Raw genomic sequence first — 23,912 nt, forward strand, 5'->3', positions numbered from 1 at the left:
CTTTTTGATAATGTGGTTGAATTTTTGCTCAAAGTTGACAAGAGCTTGAGAAACAAGATTGAACTTCTACATGGAGATGTGGCATACCTAGCCAATCTGTATGATAAAATTAACATTCTAAATATGAAACTGCAGGGTGGGAGTTTCAATTTAATCCTGGCAAAATGTGCAATGTCCACTTTTATTGAAAGATTGGAAATATATAAGCAAGACATTGGGAGAAGTATGTTCTTGCAGTTTCCCTGTATGGAAAGTATAGCACTCTCTTTCACAGATGATGATTTGTAAGAGTACTGCTTATACCTGTAGTCACTGAAGAAGGGTTTTCAGAAGTGATCAAAGATTTGAATAATCTAGAAATTCCAGACTGCGTAATTAACCCATTTCTTTGCAAGATGGAAGAATAGGAAGAGAGCTTGCCAGAAGAAATTATCAGAATTCAGAATGATGAAGAACCAAAAATGCTTTTAAAAAATGTTGACTTTTGTAGTTTGTGGCTACACTGTCATATGAAGTTTCCTGGTCTTTGGAGAAGAGCCAAACCGCTCTTCATTGCATTTCCATCCTCCTACTGTACCTTGTTGAAAAAAGTTTCAGTGCAGCGAACCACATACTCACAAAAAATCAAAAACCGCTTAGACATTGTTACGCACGGGGACTTGAGGCTTTTGCTGTCACAACTTGAACCAGATATTTCAACTCTTGCTAAAAACCATCAAGCTTAAGGATCATATTGATATTGAAGCTGCTGTGCGGTGCACAGGTAATGTGCAAGCTAGGTTTGTAGCCAAATAAAAACTTAAAGCAGAATTAATTTCTCATGTTAGCATATGTTTTTACAATATGGGGGTGCCAGAAAGTATATTATGCCTAAGAGGGGTGTTGGCAAGTATGAAAGTGCTTTAAGGGGGCGTTGGGCTAAAAAATAGTTGGGAAACATTTATTTAAATAATTTGTTTCTTAGTTAAACAGTAGTTTGTCTTTTTTATACCTATTTAATGATTTTCATGAAATTACAGCTTATTTGGGCAGCTGCTTTAATTGAGCTAAGTGTACTGGTCCTGAACACACAAAATACTCTGCAGATGCTGGGGTCAAAGCAACAACGCACAACACGCTGGAGGAAGTCAGCAGGTCGGGCAGCAACCGTGGAAACGAACAGTCACTGTTTCGGGCTGAGACCCTTCGTCACGACTCATGAAGGGTCCTGACGAAGGGTCTCGGCCCAAAACGTTGACTGTTCGTTTCCACGGATGCTGCCCGAGCTGCTGAGTTCCTCCAGCGTGTTGTGCGTGTTCTACTGGTCCTGAAGTGTCCCAATTAACCAGAATCCACCATATTTGTTATTGTCATTTATTGAGTTTGTTTTTATGTATTGCACTCTACTGCTGGGGCAAATCATCCTATTTCATGAGACATGTCCGTGATGACAAACCTGACTCTGATTCTGAACTGTTGGTTGTATCTGATATGTTGGAGAGAAGTATTGAGACAATTCCCTGCTCTGAGCTCCTCAGAAAATAATTTCAAACATGCTTACTCGGCATCTCTTGGACAATAGCTTCTTACACAGAGAGTGGTAGGTGTGAGGAGTGCACTGGTAGTGGTGGTGCAGGCAGATTTAGCCAGAGAGTGGTAGGTGCGAGGGGTGCACTGGCAGTGGTGGTGCAGGCAGATTTAGCCAGAGAGTGGTAGGTGCGAGGGGTGCACTGGCAGTGGTGGTGCAGGCAGATACATTAGGGGCATTTAAGAGACTCTTAGATAGTTGCATAGATGAAAGAAAAATGGGGGAGGGAAAGGCTAGATTGATCTTAGAACTGTTTAAAGAGACAGCACAACATTGTGGACTGAAGAGTTTGTATTGTGCTATACTGCTCTATGTTCAAGCAGTGCCAAACTCACCTTCAAATTAATCCCAAACTTGAGGTCCAATATCCTAATCTGAACATTAAAAGAGACTGATGTCCGGAAACAGGCAGTTCTTTGAGCACAGTCGGGTTATCTCTTCTCAATCCCTCGTACCTTTCAGGTTGGTTGACACTGACTCTCCTCCCACCCCGCCCCCCCCCCCCCCACGAACCACCATCCTCACCTTCATTCTGAAACGTCTACCACTCTGTCAATGCTGAGATTTCCCCATTACCCCAATTGCATTTTATTGAAATCTTGGCGCCGAATGAAAGCTTTCCCTCTAACTTCCCACATCTATATCAGCGAGCTTCTGTGCATCACAAGAAGCAATTGCTGTTTGATATGTCCAATTTAGAAAGAAAAATGCTAGCACGCTGATGCAGAGAAAATGAAATGTACTTCATCAATATTGTGGTGTTTTAAATAATTATCACATCTGTGAGTTGGCTCAGTGCATCAGATTGTCACTTTTTTTTTGTTCAGCTTCAAGGACGTATGGATAACAAGTCAAAAACAACTGTGTCAGATTGCATGCTGCAGAATTACCCTCATAACCTGTACTCCTTCAAAGCTGTTGATAAAAAAATCAAGCAGGTACATCCAAGTAGTATTTATGCCCCTGTGCCTGTCAATTCATTAGCTGCTATATTTAACAGATCACTTGACCCCTGCCTGCCCTTGAAAAACCACTGCAGCCATATATCAAAGCATATAGATACAGGTCACCCTGGTTTTACATTGAGGTAGGAAGGGGACCAAGATTTTCGTTCCACTAATGCGTTTATTATTGCACAGACGGATGGTTCTGAAAGATGGAGCTCTTCCCCATAAAAGCTGGTGAACACTCCCAGGTCAAATAGAGTCCACATTAAACCCACAACAAACTTTACATTAAGACAATGCTTCTGCAGCAGCACCACTGTGTATTTAAAAATCAATACATGCAATCCATTCAAAGTAATAAAATTGCAAAGTTAGTTGCAAACACTTGAGATCTATTTTTGAAGAGTAATTAGTCTGCTGCTCTGAAGGAGGGTAATCAGCAATACATTCTTAAAGCCAATATACAGTATAAAACTTTCTGTTGTGAAACTTATCAACTTATAGACCTTAGAAAGATGCAGTTCACGTAGTAGAGGCCATGAGGTAAGTTATCATAGGGGACAAAAATGATGAAGTCATGGAAGTAAGAAAACGTGATGTATTTCATGATTTTCGAAACCAGTCACAAATATTCACCATGTTCATAATTAATAGTGTAAATGCACTCTGAAACAAATGCTGTACCTTGATTGTGTGTCTATTTGATGGTGAATGAAATGAACATCAGGGTCAAAATTTATAGAGTTGCTGCAGACCTACTCAAAATTCAAAGTAAATCTATTATCAATGTTCTGTCTGTCTCCACACAGATCAAGAACAAGTTCAAGTTTAATTTTCATTCAACCATACATGAATAACAATGAACACAGCCAAACAAAGCAATGTTCCTCCGGGGTCAAGGTACAAAACACAGTACCAACAGTCATACACAGCAGAAGGCACATATAGCACATAGAGTCACACAAAAATATAATATAGTCCCAAATCCCTGAGTCCATGGATGTTGTCGGCAAGAACTAATCTGCAGCAGTCTGCAGAAAAAACACAATCCAGCTTGTCTTCCACTGAGCAAACACTGGAGGGCAGTACAGATGCCAGCACGGACTACACCACCTCCAACATCACCTTTCCTCTCTCTACTGTCCATAATGCCGCCGACATTTAGGGCAGCAATGAAGGTCCTCCATCTCTGGTGGTGGTCAGGGCTTCTTTCATCGTGTCAGTAGCTTGGTTTTCACTACTGTCAGTCCTGCAAGTTTCGGGTGGAGACTCAGGAATACCCTTGCACACAGATGCAGAAGGACTCTCCATTGCTGTCTCCATAAAAATTTTGTTTTACCAAGGTTGTCAGCCTTGAGTTAAACCCCAAACCTGGAGGACTAGTTGACCACACTTAATCTGACATCCACTCTTGGACCTGTTTGGCAAGGATAAACCTACCAAGAGTCAAGGCACAAAACCCTGACTCCAGCCAACATAGCTCTCCAGGTCATTGAGGCACACAAGCCTCCAAACCATGACAAGGTTGTGGTCCTCTTGTAGGATCACCTCTCCTGGACAGCTGGAACAGGTGATGCCGCGGCGTGAGACCTAGTCTGCGCTACAACCGAGGCCACTCAGCTCCCCCACCGATAGACCCGCCAATGAAACAGTGAACTGGACTTACAGCATTCCACATTACCAACGTTCAACAAAGTCTTTCAATCACAAGAAGAAGACTAAGACAATCACTCTCTGTTAGACTGAAGACCTTGAGATTCATCCTTGTAAGCATTTACAGGAAAATAAACGTATGCAGGAAAACAGAACGTATGAAAAATTATACATAAATTATACATAAAAAATTGACCAACAACCAATGTGCTGGTCAAATCGTGGAAATAATTTTTAAAAAAGTAAATAAATAACAGCATGCGAGTGTGGTGATTAGCATGACACCGCTACAGCTCGTGGTATTTGAGATCGGAGTTCATTTCTGGCATCCTCTGTAAGAAAGTTTGTATGTTCTTCCTGTGCATGTGTGAATTTCCTCCAGTCCTCCGGTTTCCTCCCACAGTCCAAAGACGTAACAGTTAGTTGGTAATTAGCCATCATAAATTGTCCTGTGATTAGGCTCGTGTTAAGTCGGTGGGTTGCTGGGCAGTTGAGCTGAATGGGCCTGTTTCATACTCTATGTCTAAATAATAAATAAATAATAATACTGATCACATGAGTCGCAAAGTCCTTGGAAGTGAGTCTATAGGCTGTGGAGTCAGTTCCGGACTGATGAGAATGAAGTCATCAGGCTGGTTCAGGAGCCTGATGATTGGAGGGTACTAACTGCTCCTGAACCTGGTGACGTGGTACCTCCTGCTCAATGTTCGTGGCCTGGGTGGTGTGGGTCCTTGATAATGGATGCTGCTTTCCTGTGTCAGCACTCACTACAAGATGTGCTGAGTGATGGGAGGGCTTTGCCTGTGACAGACTGGGATGTAACCACCACTTTTTGTTGGCTTTTGTATTTCTATGACATGGTTATAATCACTACTAGGGAATTTTCTAAATTAAATTATGGCTTAAAGTTTTGTAAAACATTGAGGTGTAAAATGATTTACTATGTTTTCCTATCCCAACTAAATTTTTAAAAGCACTTTACTGAAATACATTTGTCACGGTTCCAATCTGGAGACAAGATAAGGAGGGAAGGGCGAGGTTGGGGGTGTTGGGGAGCAACAATTTTCTAGTTTTGAGTACTTAAAGTAAATTGAAATTGCCAGACACTATGTTCTTCACAGAATTAAATTAAATTTACAAAAAACAACGCATCAGTTTTTCACTGCTGTTAGATCATATCTGATCCACTTAGTCAAGGAAAGGCCTCAGGTTTATGTTATGTCACTGGATTTTAAATCAGGATCAGCAGATCTGCAGTTTGACTCTGCTCCACCTGAGTAGAGGCAAAGAGACAACTGTGATAGAAATGTATAAACTCGACATGCAGAAGGAAGCCTTTCAGCTCATTGTTCCTGAAAGTGAATTTTCCAACACTCGTTTTGTCTTTTTCATTTTGAATATTTATTCGCTTTGTTCTGACCCAAAAGTCATTACAGTTTCAACGTCCAGGACTATTTCTGGTAATGTATTCTGTGACCTAACAATCCCGTATTAAATTTTATGAGCAGCCATTGCCTGTGTTTCCTTCAGAACCCAGCCAAATTTATTGCCTACTTAGCAGCCTTGGTGATTAAACAGGTTATTAACTGTGTGAGATTCTGCATGTGACCGGTGCAGAAAGCTGATTGGCTTGTTGAGTGAAATTGTCAGATTTATGGGATACAAATCTGACAAAGAAATCCAAATGAGTGAATTAATATGTTTTATCTTTGAAAGTAATGGTGTGTAAAATGAATGTCCTTTGTGTAACAGTAATGAACTAACTGTACTAAGTGTTTGAAGGACAATGTATTTCACGCCAGAAATAGATCAACGAAATGGACAGTTGGCAGTATTGCCAACCTTATCACATTTTCTATTTGCACAAACATATAGCTTTTGGCCAAATCCATGTTGCAGAAAGTATCATATATTAGAGATGAACTCCAAAGTAAATTTTGATTCTTAAATAAACGTACCCGCAGTGGCCACTTTATTAGGTACCTCCTGTGGTCTTCTGCTGTTGTAGCCCATCGACATGTTGTACAATGTTGTAACTCATGGTTATAGGAGGTACCATTGCCTTCCTAACAGCTTGAAACAGCCTGGCCATCCTTCTCTGACCTCTCTTTAACAAGGTGTTTTCGCCCACAGAACTGCTGCACACTGAAGTATTTTTTGATTTTGCTTTTGCCCTGTTCTCTGTAAACGCTAGAGACTGTTGTAAGTGAAGATCACAGGAGATCAGCAGTTTATGAAATGCTCAAACCACCCTGTCTGGCACCAGCAACCATTCCACAGTCAAAGTCACCTACATCATATTTCTTCCCTATTCTGATGTTCAGTCTGAATTACAGCTGAATCCCTTGACCACGCCTACATGATATTATGCACTGGGCTGCGACCACATGATTAGCTAATTAGATAGTGCATTAATGAGCAGGTGCACAAAGTGGTACGTATATAAGAAATACCTATTCACTTGGATCAGATTCATGTTAAGGCAGAAAGAAACTGGCCTTAATGCTGTAACTTCCATGACATTACAGAGCTGTATAACAAATAAGACTCTACTGAAATGTAAACAGTATTGTGAATGCGTACCAAAAGCTCCTGCAATGTGCTTTTGACCAGATTGCGAAGCGGTGTGCTGTTGACTAAAAGATAAATATTAAACAGAACACGAGGCGTAAGCCCTCCCTTCCTCTGAAAGTGCCACAGGATCTTTTATATTCACCTGAGTGAACAGTGTCTTGATTTAGCTTCTCTGTTAAAAGTGGACACTTCCAAAGATATAGTAGTGCAGTCACTGGAGTCGAGTATGAAGGGATTGGGTCCTCAGGTGGCTGTAGAGGCTGATCTGTGATCCACCTATTCTGGTGCAGTGCGGGCGAGAGGGAAGTGGTTGGGTCTTTCAGCACCTTAGTTTCTCTGTTTGCAGATGCCGCTTGTACATTGTGGCACAGTGGGTGTGGTTCTCATGCAGCGCAGCTCCCTCGTGAACCGATTTCCTCCAGTGCAGTGTCTTCCCAGTCTTTAGATGTCATGTTGAGTTTCTTCAGGTTGGTATTGATGATATCATTGAAGTGTTTCCTTTGCCCACCAAGGGCTCGCTGACCTTCTCTCAGCTGGGAGTACGGGATCTGTCTGGGGAAACGAGAGTTAGACATCTGGAAGACATGAGCAATCCATCAGAGTGGGCATTGCTTTATTGTGGTGAAGATGCGGTTAATTGTGGCCTCCTCAAGCATGCTGGCGTCTGTCCTTCCAGCTGATCCACTAAATCTTTCATAAGGATCCTTGGTGATGTTGTTCCAGAGCTTTCAGGGTGCCTGCTCTAGTTGGTTCCAATGATGTGACACTTCTCCACTAGTACACAGGAGTGTTAGTTCCAGTAGTGGAACTTCAGACGGAGAGACTTGGGTGCTATCAAATGAGCCACGGCAAACTACTGATCACTGCAAGGCAAAAGTAAGCAGGTTTCGAGGATTTGTACCAATGAGGGGGAAGGAACAATTCAAAGCTACTGCAGAGTATTTTACTAGACTCTAATAAGTGATAAGAAAATCATATAAATATATTCAAAACACTGAAACAATGAGCAAAATAATTGATAACAGAACAAGTTCAACACTCTTCAACTAAGTGAGGCAGAGGATTAACAAAACCACAAGTCTAAAACAGAGTACAGAATGATTGATATAGTGGCAAGCCTCAAGCCTTTCTGCTCATTGAAGACTCGGATTTACGATGACTGGACAGGAAACTCTTAGAGGTCCTTGGCACTGATTGTGATTCCCATCCAACGGCAGCAGTTTGGGGAGGTTGCTCGCTGTTCGCACTTAATCAAGGGAGCCTGCGCTTGTTTTCTAATCTCTGTATTCCTGTCAGCTACAATTCTAAAACGGTCCATTTCTGGATGATTGATGTATTGAGAGGATTTTACATCAACCACTGAGCTAGTCTCACTTATTTCTCGAAAATAATTTACCTTATCATACTACATTCATTTACATTATGGCTTACATCTGCATGCTTCAAGGCCTCATGAATCAAAACATTATGTTTTACGACTCACTAACAGGCTTGTTTATTGTGAATATTGTGAGTGGACAAGTTCAGTCGAAGTAAAAATGTCTGTTTCTAACCCTCTCATTACAATTACAGGATGGTTATGATTTTCCCAGTGAGGCAATACTTCTGCCATCTTCAGAACCAGGAATAAACAGTTTAAAGCCTAGAAGTCCCATCAGGTAACTCAATAAATCTCAAATTGCAAACCACTAATTACTGAGCACTCCACAAATTATGTTTCCTTACCTGCTTCTCTGTGTCTGGATGACAATGCCCAGACTTTTTTGCTGCCCTGGCTATTTTATGGATGGCTTGGGCCTCTTATGCTGAGGTGGGCCTTTGCTGCACATCTGTGGCCAGCTTCTCTGATACTTAGAGGACCTTAAAAGAGCAGGTGCCGTGCTTTGGTGTTGGCTACTGTGATCGCAAGGCAAGCTGCTAAATTAAAATTTCACCATTCATTTTTGCTCATCCTTGAACACTTCCTCCCATTTGGAAATCTGATTTGCCCATCCCAGTGATGAGAACTGCTTTCCACAGCTGATCACCACCCCATCCAACAGCCAACCAATGCAATCCCCTCATCCCTCTGACTGACCTTGTGACCCTTCACCCTCCCCTTTATCCTTAGGCTCTCTCCTTTACCCCACCCCTATATTCCCCTATCCTCTTTCCACTACGGCCAGACACTTGGCCTTTCCTCTGCTAATTCTCTCTGCCACAGCAAAGGAAGGAACGAAAAAAAAATCCTTTGAGCACGTTGAACATGCTGGCCTAGTTCTATGCCCACAGTGACAAGGTTTAGTCTCTATAGAAAATGTTCTGCAATGGTCCGCTGCTCCCTGCCTGCTTTAAGCATTTTACAGACACCAAGGAATACTTAAACCATTATGTCTCTATCTAAATGGACCCTTAAATCTTTATATCCTTCAGTCTTATCTTTTGAGCATGACATTAGTATTGTAATAGTAGACCTATTTTGGACTTTTCAATATCTCTACTACACATTATTGCAGTTTCAATGTTACACTGCATGAGCTGAATTAAAGCTGATCGATGGATGGAGGGAAAGATATTGATTCTGTGTGGGAGGATTGCCAATTTGTAGTCTTGTTTTACTTTCAAGATGTAATTTAAATTCACTTTGGGAATATGTTTATGACGAAAGCAAACCACAATGGTACTGGTACAGGGTTATAAGCACAATAGATTCATTAAACAAGTTGCATCCTGTACAAAGAGACAATGCTTCACAAAGATTATAATCTATAAGACCGTAGGGCATAGAAACAAATTAAGCCAATCGGCCCATTGATTCTCTGCCTTTCCATCAAGGCTGATTTATTGTCCCTATCAACCCCATTCTCCTGCCTTTTCACTGTAACATTTGATACCCTTACTAATTAAGATCAAATCAATCTTTAAATATACCCATTGACTTGGCCTCCACAGCGGCCTGTGGCAATGAAATCCACAGATTCACCATCATCTGGCCAAAGAAATTGTCGCAGTCTGTTCTTTGAAATCTCAGATGCGTACCTTTGAGTGACACAGTGGTGGATCTCCTTCCCTCCTGCTGTGTCCTGTTGACTGCAGCTCTCTTCTTTCTGGTTGTGTCAGCTCTCTCTCTAGTCCCATACCTTTCACTCTGTTTATCTTCGGCCTTACCTGATAACTTCTGAATTCCTGAGCTACCTTACTCCTATTCCTTTTAAAAATGCATTATTTTTATTCTGTTACCAATTAATTCTTCCTCACATTCAACTGTTCCTTATCTTTGTTGTTCACCTTCTTGCAGTCAGGGCTTCCTCTTGAATGGAACCCTTGCACTTGTCTAGAATTCTGTGACAAATTTTGCTTGAGTCCCCAACATGGCCCTTAAGATACTTCAGTCTCTTCTTTGCCCCCTGCTTCTTAATCAGTTTTCTGGCCCATTTGTTTCAACTACTATATCTGTAAGATTTTATTTATTTGCACTATCTCAGACTGTCCATCTGCTTTCAATATAACACTGGGGTTCCAGTCTAAGTTAGTGACCTGATGAGCAGATTCTGCCAGTTTTAAACATTATTTTACCTCAGCATGTTCTTTGTAGCTAACATGATTTTTAATTTAACTGGCTGTAATGATTGTTTCTTCATCCGGAATAGACTAGATGTTTTCCCCGGAGATAAGGAGGCTAAGGGGTGACTTTACAATATGTAAAATCTTGATGACGAAGATAAAGTGGATCATCAGAGTCTTCTGCCCAGGGTGGTGAAGTCTAAAACGAGAGGATACGAATTTAAAGTGAAAGGGAAAGATCTAAAATGCTTCTGAGGAGAAACCTTTTCATACAGAGTGTGGTGAGTCTTTGGAACAAGCTGCCAGATGAAGCTATAGAGCACATTTAAACTACATCTGAAGAGGTACATGAATTGAAAAGGTTTAGAGGGCCTTGGGCCATATGCAGGCAAATAGGACGAGTTTAGTTAAATATCTCGGAAAGCTTGTATGAGTTGGCCGAAGAGCCTGTTTCCACACTCTATGACTGTGGAAAAAATAGGGTTGGATTCCAGTGGACAACTGAAAAGAACAGCTTTTGACATCAACAGCAAGAAACTTAGTAATGCTGAAGTGAATGGATGTCACTGGGAGCTCAAGGGAGATTCAGGAGGAGAGTCACTTGTGACAGAATATCCAGTCTCAGTCTCATAGTACTTCACCGTGTTCAAAGTGACATGGTTCAGTGAAGAACCCCGGTTCAGTGAAGAACCCCAGGATATGTTGTTGAGGGATTCTGTGAAGCTAACGTATTGCGTTTGAAGTACGAGGCTGCAGTTGTTAGAAGCCAATGCTCTCTTTGACCTGGCTTGCTGTTGGTGGAGTTCGTCAGGGCAGTGTCCCAGGCTCAGTCTTCATCAGCTGCTTCTTCAACAATCTTCCCTCTACTTTGGCAAAAATGGGCATTCTTCCAGATCAGTTCCATTCACAATCTCTGGACAACATTCAGCTTGGGGTTAATGGGGCAGATACCACTTAAGCATGCATTCCACCAGGCTCAAGGACAACTTCTAGCCTGCCTTTACAAGATAATTAACTGGTTCCCTAAGATGATAAAATGGACTTCTGACCTCCCAATCTACCTCTTTGTGAACCTGCACTTTATTATTTCCTTACACTTTATTCTGCATTGTTATTGTCTTAGCTTATCTTAGTTCTGTGTAACGAACAGTATGCAAGACAAGTTTTTCACTGTACCTCGGTACATATGACAATAATAAACCAATTTCAATTTCATTTCCAATGTAGCAGGTTCACAGCTGACCAGCAACGTAATTAAACTGGTTGGTCTATCAGAGCAGTTGAGAGGCAAAGTATTTTGCAATGAATGATTCTCCAAAGTCAACTGCAGATCAAGTCAGGGACATAAAAGAAGTAGCAGACTATTAGATCATGAAGACCCTGGAGAGACTTGTTCTGGAGCTGCTCTGGCCTATGGACAGGCCACACTTAGATCCCCTCCAGTTCGCCTACCAACCCTGACTAGGAGTTGAGGATGCCATCGTCTACCTGCTGAACCATGTCTACGCCCACCTGGACAAGCCAGCGAGCACTGTGAGGGTCATGTTTTTTGACTTCTCCAGTGCGTTCAACACCATCGGCCCTGCTCTGCTGGGGGAGAAGCTGACAGTGATGCAGGTGGATGCTTCCCTGGTGTCATGGATTCTTGATTACCTGACTGGCAGACCACAGTACGTGTGCTTGCAACATTGTGTGTCCGACAGAGTGATCAGCAGCACTGGGGCTCCACAGGGGACTGTCTTGTCTCCCTTTCTCTTCACCATTTACACATCGGACTTCAACGACTGCACAGAGTCTTGTCACCTTCAGAAGTTTTCGGATGACTCTGCCGTAGTTGGATGTATCAGCAAGGGAGATGAGGCTGAGTACAGGACTACGGTAGGAAACTTTGTCACATGGTGTGAGCAGAATTATCTGCGCTTAATGTGAAAAAGACTAAGGAGCTGGTGGTAGACCTGAGGAGAGCTAAGGTACCGGTGACCCCTGTTTCCATCCGGGGGTCAGTGTGGACATGGTGGAGGATTACAAATACCTGGGGATACGAATTGACAATAAACTGGACTGGTCAAAGAACACTGAGGCTGTCTACAAGAAGGGACAGAACCGTCTCTATTTCCTGAGGAGACTGAGGTCCTTTAACATCTGCCGGACGATGCTGAGGATGTTCTACGAGTGTGTGGTGGCCAGTGCTATCATGTTTGCTGTTGTGTGTTGGGGCAGCAGGCTGAGGGTTGCAGACACCAACAGAATCAACAAACTCATTCGTAAGGCCAGTGATGTTGTGGGGATGGAACTGGACTCTCTGACGGTGGTGTCTGAAAAGAGGATGCTGTCCATGTTGCATGCCATCTTGGTCAATGTCTCCCATCCACTACATAATGTACTGGGTGGGGACAGGAGTACATTCAGCCAGAGACTCATTCCACTGAGATACAGCACAGAGTGTCATAGGAAGTCATTCCTGCCTGTGGCCATCAAACTTTACAACTCCTCCCTTGGAGGGTCAGACACCCTGAGCCGATAGGCTGGTCCTGGACTTATTTCATAATTTACTGGCATAATTTACATATTACTATTTAACTATTTGTGGTTCTATTACTATTTATTATTTATGGTGCAACTGTAACGAAAACCAATTTCCCCCGGGATCAATAAAGTATGACTATGACTAGAAAGCAAATGGGATTATGATGTACTTATGGGTGTTCTTTAATTGGTCTTAATAGCAGAATTTTTGCTTTTATCATTTTAGACCTGGAACTTCATGTAAAAGAACATAAGACAAGAAGGCTTAGGAGTAAAATTAGGCCATTCAGCCAATCAAGTCTGCTCTGTCATTGCATCATGGCTAATTTATTATTCCTCTTAACCCCATTTCCTACCTTCTCCCTTTGTCACCCTTACTAGTTCCCAACCTCCATTTTAAATATACCCAACGAGTTGGCCTCCACAAGAATGCATTAAAGGCAGCGATAATTGGCCTTCTCAATTGTAAGCTACTCTTTGAACACTAATATTAGTATGGCCTGGGTGGTGGGGGTCCCTGATGATGGATGCTGCTTTCCTGTACCAATGCTCTGTGCGGATGTGCTCAATAGTGGCGAGGGCTTTACCCGTGATAGATCTATCTATCCAGCTTTGAGACAAGGCTGAATTGCCTAAGAAGGTCACTACTTGAATAATTGCTGGTTTAATCATTATTAATGATAGCATTGCTCACTAACAATTCATCACAGTAATATGCTCCAGCCATTATTTCAAGAGGAAGTGGTGATAAAGGTCACCACTCAGATTGAGAACGATATAAAAAAGATGCATGTTGACAGGATTAACCAAAACATGCGCTGTTAACGAGAATAATTCAGTTGATTCCACAGTTAACTGCAACAGAGTGATGTCCATCATAATCATTTAGGACAATCATTGCCAGAAGCTTTTTTTAACCCTACAGGTGGTCTTTCTAGCCCAGAGTTGACAACATTACATTCCCTGTTAAATTCAATAGAAGTCAGAGCAATTGCTTAGTCAGCCTTTTGGCTCATTTACTTAAACAAAACTGATGCAATAGCTCATTAAATGATAGTATGTTTTCTGTAATTTATAATAGAAATTATAATCTATCAAAAGGAACAAGAACTTGAATCAGTAGAACGGCTGCCCTCACACCTCTGTTGACCTAGGGTTATTTTAGATCTCTGATACTGTTCTCTGTGTGTCATCGTTAGTTTCCTCAGCACATTCCAGTTTCCCCTCACATTCCAAGATGTGCCAGTTGATAGGTTAATTGCCCCAGTACGTCAATGAATGGTAGACTCTGGGTGATGAGTAGTTGGGTACATGGGGAAAATAAAATTGGCTTGGAGTAGGTGTAACTGTGGGGTTGATGTTTGGCATGGAGTCAATGGTCTAGAGGGCATCGTCCTGTATGACTTTGAGACTATAATGATGTCCTTTGTAATATGGCAGTCATTGCCGACGGTGGTGAGGAGTAATTTCAGCTGAAGGTGGAAGGAGTAGAAAGACGAAATGGCTTTAGATAAGGATGTTGACACCAAGGCAGAAACTTGAAACATCACAGCACAGGAGGCTATTGGCCAAATGTTGGACAGTGAAATTAGTATAGGCTCATGCTACATAGAAGCAGGCATTTTAGCCAACCTGCTGGCTGGATGACTGTGCTATCCATTTATACCAACCTTATGTTGTTTTTTTAACTCCATCCATATAGCTTCAATGAAGAACCTTCTAGCTTACTCCTTAAGACCATAAAACAAAGGAGAAGAATTAGGCCATTCAGCCCATCGAGTCTGTTCTGCCACTTCATCATGTCTGATCCCGGGTTCCACTCAATCCTATATACCCGCCTTCTCGTCATATACTTTGATGCCCAGACCGATCAGGAAACTGTCAATTTCCACCCTAAGTATACTAATGGACTTGGCCTCCACTACAGTCTGTGGCAGAGCATTCCACAGATTCACTACTCTTTGGCTAAAATAAAAATCCTCTTTACCTCCCATCTAAAAGTTTGCCCCTCGATTTTGAAGCTGTGCCCTCTAGTTCTGGATATCCCCACTATAGGAAACATCCTCTCCACAACCACCCTTAGTCCTTTCAACATTCAGTGGGTTTCAATGAGATCCCCTCCCCCATTCTTCTAAATTCCATGAGTACAGACCCGAAGGTGGCAAATGCTCCTCATATGTTAACCCCTTCATTCCTGGAATCATCCTTGTGAACTTCCTCTGAACACACTCCAATGATAACATAGTCATAGTCATACTTTATTAATCCCGGGGGAAATTGGTTTTCGTTACAGATGCTCCATAAATAATAAATAGTAATAGAACCATAAATAGTTAATAGTAATATGTAAATTATACCAGTAAATTATGAAATGTCCAGGACCAGCTTATTGGCTCAGGATGTCTGACCCTCCAAGGGAGGAGTTGTAAAGTTTGATAGCCACAGGCAGGAATGACTTCCTATGACGCTCAGTGTTGCATCTCGGTGGAATGAGTCTCTGGCTGAATGTACTCCTGTGCCCACCCAGAACATTAGGTAGTGGATGGGAGACATTGACCAAGATGGCATGCAACTTAGACAGCATACTCTTTTCAGACACCAACGTGAGAGAGTCCAGTTCCATCCCCACAACATCACTGGCCTTACGAATGAGTTTGTTGATTCCGTTGGTGTCTGCTACCCTCAGCCTGCTGCCCCAGCACACAACAGCAAACATGATCGCACTGGCCACCACAGACTCATAGAACATCCTCAGCATCATCCGGCAGATGTTAAAGGACCTCAGTCTCCTCAGGAAATAGAGACGGCTCTGACCCTTCTTGTAGATAGCCTCAGTATTCTTTGACCAGTCCAGTTTATTGTCAATTCGTATCCCCAGGTATTTGTAATCTTCCACCATGTCCACACTGACCCCCTGGATGGAAACAGGGGTCACCGGTACCTTAGTTCTCCTCAGGTCTACCACCAGCTCCTTAGTCTTTTCTTAGTCAGTAACACATCTTTTCTGGGATATGGGGCCTGACTGGTGTCTTATAAAGCCTCAGCATTATCTTCTTGCTTTTATGTTTCATTCCCTTTGAAATAATTGCAAATATTACATTTGTCTTCTTTACCACAGACTCAACCTGTAAATTAACCTTCTGGGAGTCCTTAGTAAAGTGTTGGACTCCTTGATTAATATTGCAAATCCTCCTCCTCAGAAGATTCCTGCTCATCTTTCAAATATGTTTCTGTCAAACAGTATCATATTCCCAGGTGTTACACAAAACATCAGTTCCTTTGCCTTGTTTGTCAGAATCCTTACAGTAAAATAAATGCATTCTTCCCAAATGTCTTATAAATTCAATGTATACTTTCCCTGCTGATCTAACTGGGTTTTCCTTTTAAATGGATTATTCCTCATTGTATTCCTCCCCTGTGTCTTAGTCCACTCCCCAACAATATTCGCAAACACCACAAGCAGACTGGAGCCACCCTGGTTCATCTGGTATGCTTAGGACCCTCCTTCCCATCTCGAAATGGTTCCAGAGAACCAGACATCTGATGAACTCCCTCCTACTAGAAGTCAGTCAATTCAGCAGACAGATCCTGCAAAAGAAACAATAGCTATTGTTTATCTTATCATTAATGGCTCAATAAAAAAATACAGAAAGCTAAAAGCAAACAGGTGGAGGAATCAACATGTGTAACAAAGGGATAGACATGTTTTGGGCTGAGACCCTGCATTTGGGCTGAGACCCTGCATTAGGACTATAGTCAGGTTTGTCTGCTTTCTGCAGTGAATTAATGAGTGTCATTCAACCACTTTGTGCTGTCTTAACAAACACAAGCTTTTAAGCTTTTTCCAGTTCTCTTATACCAATAGTCCAGGCCTTTAGCTTCACCTACATGTCGACTTTATGATCCTTAAAGCCAGTATACAAATTCTTGGTCATTTATGTTTATTGCTCTAGAATGTGGTTGTGAGGTTCTCACATTAAATACTTCTGTTCAATTCTCTTTCAATTTTTTGATCTTTTCCTAACAGTATGCACTATTTATATAAATTACCATTCATTTTTTGATCATTATGAGAAATGGCACATGGCGCCTGACCAGAGGGTTTCAGTGCTTGGCCAGAATGCATGCTCTTTGTTAGTGACACTCTGTTAAGGCTCTTGATGTACATACCCCACGTCCATAATGGAGCAGACAATATAGATACTCATATTAATAAACTGACTTCCATTTTGATTTTAAGATGGCTTAATTTTCTATTATTGTTCCTGTTGGTATAAGCTTCGTTCTTCACGCTGGTCTATATTGTACAAGCCTCTGTTTTGTGCCTTCTGCTGTAAGGTTTGTCTTTCAGTGTAAAGCTACCTAGAGGACATTATTCTGGTTTACTATCCGAAGCCTAGCCTTACTTACTGACACTATATGTAATGCAGTTGGGAGTGTTTCTCTGCTCTGAACTGCTATATTTGTCATAGATGAAATCCTTCTGAAGTAAACTCACGATGTGACTTGCACTCAGTCTCAAAATCCTTCCTTTGCTATTACCACTTGCCCATGTTTATCATCAAGACTGATGTCATTGGCTGGCTAATATTCTTCAGTGATTTTGGATGCCACCTCCATTAATGGGTCAATTCTACATGCATACTCTGTGTTATCTCCTCTGATGTTGTGACGAGAGGCCAAAGTGAGGATATTAAGGACTCAAGTGCTGGACTATCCGAGACTAGACAAGGCACAATTTTGAGTTTGAGATGAGAGCGGGGTTACATAAGAACATAAGAAATAGGAGCAGGAGTAGGCCATCTGACCCATCGAGCCTGCTCTGCCATTCAATAAGATCATGGCTGATCTGGCCATGGACTCATCTCCACCCACCTCCCTTTTCCCCATAACCTTTAATTCCCGTACTATACAAAAATCTATCCAACCTTGTCTTAAGTTTATTTACTGAGGTTTCCTCCATTGCTTCCTTGGGCAGAAAATTCCACAGATTCACCACTCTCTGGGAAAAGCAGTTCCTCGTCATCTCCATCCTAAATCTACTCCCTGGAATCTTGAGGCTATGTTGTTGACTAGATGCTAGACAAGAATCCAAGCAAGACAGAAATTCAAAAATGCAATCACAGATTGAACAAAAGTTGAGCTGACAATTGAGCAGTGAACCCAAGTTCAGGTGCTCTTTAAATATTAAAATCTTGGCATCAAAACATAGCTGTCAAATAGTGGAATAGGCCTGAATTATTAAAGGTTATCCAGAGAATCAGGGTGCCTAAACCCAGGAAAATGGCACTGTCGGGTGCACACTACACAAGATGTAGAAATCTAGATTGCATTTCCTCATCTGTTAAACTTCATACACTCTTGTCCGACAGTGCTTGATTCAGCATGGTGCCAAAATTAGTTGCTGAGACAATTTGTTTGCCACAGCTAATCATTAATGGCCTTGCCTGAGTTTTGCTTTCTTGTCTAAAATTTATGGCTCTCTGCAGTCTCTAAAGGTGCTGGATTAAAGTAAATTAACAGTCCCTCTGTCACTTCATTGCATGATCCATGTATTTCCATATGTGGAACGAGAAGCTCTGCATAAACGGCTCGTGTATCTGAACGTATCTCTGCTGGTACGATTGCTTTCTTACTTTGTTGTACTGCTTTGATTTGAGCGGATACATTTTTCCCCGGCTGCCAATTGCAGCTATACTGTAAGCACTGAAGAACATCTCCATCCATCCCTACACAAGGACTTAAATGCTTTCACAGAAACCCCAGAGTAGTAATAGGGAGACATTGATCCTCAGCTGGCATCTAGTCATATTTCCACTTTGATATTTGATGATGCACTTGTGCCAGCCTCATGCTCACTTCTGAACTCAATTCCTGCTATTTCCGGTCCATATGTTGAAGTTACTGTGCCCAGTTGCGAGTTTTCAGACACATGTTAAGATATGAAGGGATAGGCTAAATGGCTCCTCAGGCCTGCTCTGCTGTCTAATAAGATTATATTACTCTGATCATACACTCAGCTCTGCATCACTATATCATGGCTGAAAGAAGATTATAGCTAGGAGCTTAATGTGGAAGGATACACATTATATCAAAAGGACAGGCAGGATGGCAGGATAGTGTTGCTCGGTTGGTAAAAAATGAAATCAAATCACTAGAAAGAGGTGACATAGGATTGGAAGGTGGGAAATCATTGTAAATAGAGCTAAGGAACTGCAAGGAGTAAAAAGACCCTGATGGGAATTGTATACAGACCCCCCAAGCAGTAGGAGGGATGTGGCCTACAAACAATGGGAGAAAGTAAACGTATGCCAAAAGGGCAATGTTACAATACTCAAAAGGGATTTCAATATGCAGGTAGATTGGGAAAATCAGGTTGGTGCTGGATTCCAAGAGGTGGAATTTCTAGAGTGCCTGTGAGATGGCTTTTTAGAGCAACTAGTGGTTGAGCCCACTAGAGGATCAGTTATTTTAGATTGGGTTTCGTGCAATGAACCAGAACTGGTAAGAGAGCTTAAGATAAAAGAACTCTTAGGGAAAAGTATCATAATACGATCAAATTCATCCTGAAATTTGAGAAGGAGATGCTAAAGTCAGATAAATCAGTATTACAGCGGAGCAAGGGGCATTACAGAAGCATGAGAGAGGACTTGGACAGAATTGTTTGGAAAAGAACGCTGGCAGGGATGACAGCAGAGCAGCAATGGCTGGAATTCTGGAAGCAATTTGGAAGGCACAGGATATGTACATCCCAAAGAGGAAGAAGAATTCTAAAGGAAAGATGACACAACTGTGGCTAACAAGAAACATCAAAGCCAAAGATAGTGCATAAAGTAGGGCAAATATTAGTTGGAAGTAAGAGGATTGGGAAGCTTTAAAAATCAACAAAGCAACTAAAAGAGTCATTAAGAAGGTAAAGATGGAATAAAAAAGCAAGCTAGGCAATAATAAGGTGTCCCCCGTTTTTCGAACGTTCGCTTTATGAAACCTCACTGTTATGAAAGACCTACATTAGTTACCTGTTTTCGCTAACAGAAGGTGTTTTCACTGTTACGAAGAAAGGCAGCGCGTGCCCCGAGCAGCCGCTCTCCCCTGGATTTGGAACTGATCGTGGTGAACGAAGTAAGGACAAAATGAGTTTGGCTTGTGGAAGTTGACGAAGATGATGTTGAAGAGGTTTTGGCGTCCCATGACCAAGAACCGATAGATGAAGAGCTGATGCAATTGGAAGAGGAAAGGATAACAATCAAAACCGAATGCAGTAGCGAATGGACTGAAAGTAAAGTTGTCCAGGAACTGAACGTGAAGCAACTGTGTGAGATTTTTGCTGCAATTATAAAGTACGACTTTAATTTTGAAAGGGATACATTGGTTTAGGGCATATTTGCAGGACGGTTTGAGTGCTTACAAAGAACTGTATGATAGAAAAATGCGCGAGGCTAGCAGTCAAGCATACTGTCATTTTTCAAGCCTTCCACATCAGCCACAGCAGACGACGAACCTCGACCTTTGACATCGAGGCAGGCAGACATAGAAGAAGATGACCTGCCTGCCCTGGTGGAAACAGACGACACCTCAGTGTCCCACCACCCCAACCCCTGGGCCACGGAGAATGCACCGGTAGCCGAGATGCACCCAGCACATCTTTAAGAAAAAAAGCCGAAATAAACAAGCTAATTAATTAGGTGCCACCCAGCACGTAAATGTCGGCCCAGATCAGAGGCGACGCAATCAGCAATCGCCTCTGATCTGGGCTGACATTTACATGCTAGGCGGCACCTAATTAATTAGCTTGTTTACTTCAGCTTTTTTCTTAAAGATGTGCTGGGTGCGTCTCGGCTACCGCTGTACCACTGCATGCTTCGCGGATCAGTATCGGTCGGCGGCCTGGAGTTTGGGGACCACTGCACCACCCCAACCTCCGACAACTCAGCCTAACACACCATCACCAGTGTGCTCGGTGTGGTCTTCCCAATTCCGGTAAGTGATACTACACTGTATATACATTATTTCTACTTTATATAGGCTGTGTATTTTTATGTGTTATTTGGTATGGATTTAGCAGCTTCATAGCTTAAAGGTTACTGGAGTGTTTTTGCCGAGAGCGCTTGTGCCGTGTTTTTGCTGAGAGCGCTTGTGTGAGATTTTCGCTACGGCGAACAGTGCGGCAATGATTGTAGAGAAGTATTTCTACTTTATATAGACTGTGTATTTATCATATCATTCCTGCTTTTACTATATGTTACTGTTATTTTAGGTTTTATGTGTTATTTGGCATGATTTGGTAGGTTATTTTTGGGTCTGCAAACGCTCACAAATTTTTCCCATATAAATAAATGGTAATTGCTTCTTTGCTTTACGACATTCCGGCTTATGAACCGTTTCATAGGAACGCTCTACCTTCAGATGGCGGGGGAAACCTGTATTAAAGAGGATAGAAAAAGTTTCTGCTCATACATACAGTTTAAAAGAGACCCGAGAGTAGATAATGGACTGCTGGAAAATGATGCTGGAGAAGTAGTAATTAGGAACAATGAAATAATGGACATACTGAATAAGTATTTTGCATTAGTTTTCACTGTGGAAGATGCAGCATAGTGGAAGTTCCAGATGTCAGGGGTCATGAAGTGAGTGAAGTTACCATTACTAGATAGAAGGGAAACTGAAAGGTCTGAAGAAAGATAAGTCACCTGGATCAGATGGTGTACACTCCAGGGATCTGAAAGAGGTGGCTGAAGAGATCGTGGAGGCATTGGTAATGATAGTTAAAAATCGCTAGATTCTGGAATGGTTCTAGAAAATTGCAAATAGCACTCCACTCTTCAAGAAGGTAGAGAGGCAGAAGAAAGGAAACTATAACTAGTTAGTCTGATGTCAGTGGTTGGGAAGATGTTGGAGTTGTTTATTAAGGATGAGGTCTCAGGGTACTTAAAGGCACACGATAAAATAGACAATAGTCAGCATGGTTTCCTCAAAGGAAAATCTTGCCTGACCATTCTTTTGGAATTCTTTGAAGAAATCACAAGCAGGATAGACAAAGAACAATCAGTTGATGTTGACTTGGATTTTCAGAAGGTTTTTGACAAGGTGCCACACATGAGGCTGCTTAACAAGCTATGAACTCATCGTATTACAGAAAAGGTTCTAGCATGGATAAAACAGTGTCTGATTGGCAGGAGGCAAAAAGTGGGAATAAAGGGAGGTTTTTCTGATTGGTTGCCAGTGACAAGTGGTCTGTGTTGGGAGCGATTCTTTTATGTTATATGTCAATGATTTGGATGATGGAATTGATGGCTTTGTTGAGAAAGTTTGCAGATGATATGAAGATAGGTGGAGGGGAAGTAGTTTTGTGGAAGTAGAGAGGCTGCAGAAAGACTAGGAGAATGGGCAAAGAAATGGCAGATGGAATACAATGTCAGGAAATGTATGGTCATACACTTTGCTAGAAGAAATAAAGGGGTTGACTATTTTCTAAATGGAGGGAAAATACAGAAGAAACTGAGGCACAAGGGGGACTTGGAAGTCATTGTGCAGGATTCCCTAAAGGTTAATCTGCAGGATAAATCTGTGATAAGGAAGGCAAATTGTGATATTAGCATTCATTTCAAGAGGACTGGAACATAAAAGCAAGGATGTAACACTGAGACTTTATAAAGTACTGGTGAGGCCATACTTGGAGTATTAGGAGCAGTTTTGGGCCCTTTATCTTAGAATGGATGTGCTGAAACTGGAGAGGGTTCAAAGGAGGTTCACAAAAATGATTCCAGGGTCAAATGGCTTGTCATATGAAGAGTGTTTGATGGCTCTGGGTCTGTATTCACTAGAATTCAGAAGAATGAGGGATGACCTCATTGAAACCTATTGAATATTGAAAGGCCTTGATAGAGTGGATGTGGAGAAGATATTTCCTATGGTGGGAAAGTCTAAGACCCAAGGACACAGCCTCAGAATAGAGGCGTGTCCTTTTAGAAGGGAGATGAGGAAAAATTTCTTTAGCCAGAGAGTGGTGAATCTGTGGAATTCTTTGCCACAGGCAGCTGTGGAGGCCAAGTTTTTATGTATATTTAAGGCAGAGGTTGATAGATTCTTGATTGGTCAGGGCATGAGGGGATACAGGGAAATGTTAGGAGATTGGGGCTGAGAGGGAAAATGAATCAGCCATGGTGAAATTTTTGGAGCAGGCTTGTTGGACTAAATGGCCTAATTCTGCTTCCCATACCAGATAGTGATTCAGTCAGGATGCCCCCCTCGGTATATTTGTAGAAGTCTTTTTAGTGTTTTAGTTGATAATCCAAATCTCCTCGAATTTCTAATAAAATATAGCCGCTGTCTTGCCTTCATTATAGTTGCATCAAAACGTTGCGTCCATGTTAGGTCCTCAGAGATTTTGACACCCAGGAACTTGAAATTGCTCACTCTCTCCTCTTCTGATTCCTCTATGAGGAATGAGTTGTGTTCCCTTGTCTTACCCGCCCTGAAATTCACAGGTTTTGCTGATGTTGAGTGCAAGGTTGATGCTGTGACACCATTCAGCTATCTGGTATATGTCGCTCCTGTATGTTCTTTCATCATCTTCTGAAATTTTGCCAAAGATTTGGTTGTATCATCAGCAAATTTACAGATGGCATTTGAGCTGTGCCTAGCTACACAGTCATGGGTGTAGAGTGAGTAGAGCAGTGGGCTAAGCACACATCCAGGTGGTGCACCAGTGATGATTGTCAGCGAGGTGGAGATGTTATTTCCAATCTGCAGATTGAGGTCTTCTGGTTAGAAAGTCGAGGGTCCAGTTGCAGAGGGAGGCACAGAGGCTTTGGTTTTGTATTGATGGTGAGCAAGGTCAGGTGTGCTGGTAATAACTTACTAAGTCCTCCGTGTTGACCATTGCATATTTTATATGTTTCACTGTCATATAGTACTGTGCAAAAGTCTTAAGCACATATATATACAGTAGCTAGGGTGCCTACAGACTTTCGCACAATACTGTATTGGTCAATGTGGAAGGGAGAGCAAGTTTCTAAATCTGGCGGGAGCAGAGGGTGTTGGGAATGGTGAGGGTGGAGTGCCGTGGGGGAGGTGTGTGGGACAGGTGGCAGAGAAGGCGT

This window comes from Mobula birostris, chromosome 17 (genome assembly GCF_030028105.1).
Source record: "Mobula birostris isolate sMobBir1 chromosome 17, sMobBir1.hap1, whole genome shotgun sequence".
Lineage (NCBI taxonomy): Eukaryota > Metazoa > Chordata > Chondrichthyes > Myliobatiformes > Myliobatidae > Mobula > Mobula birostris.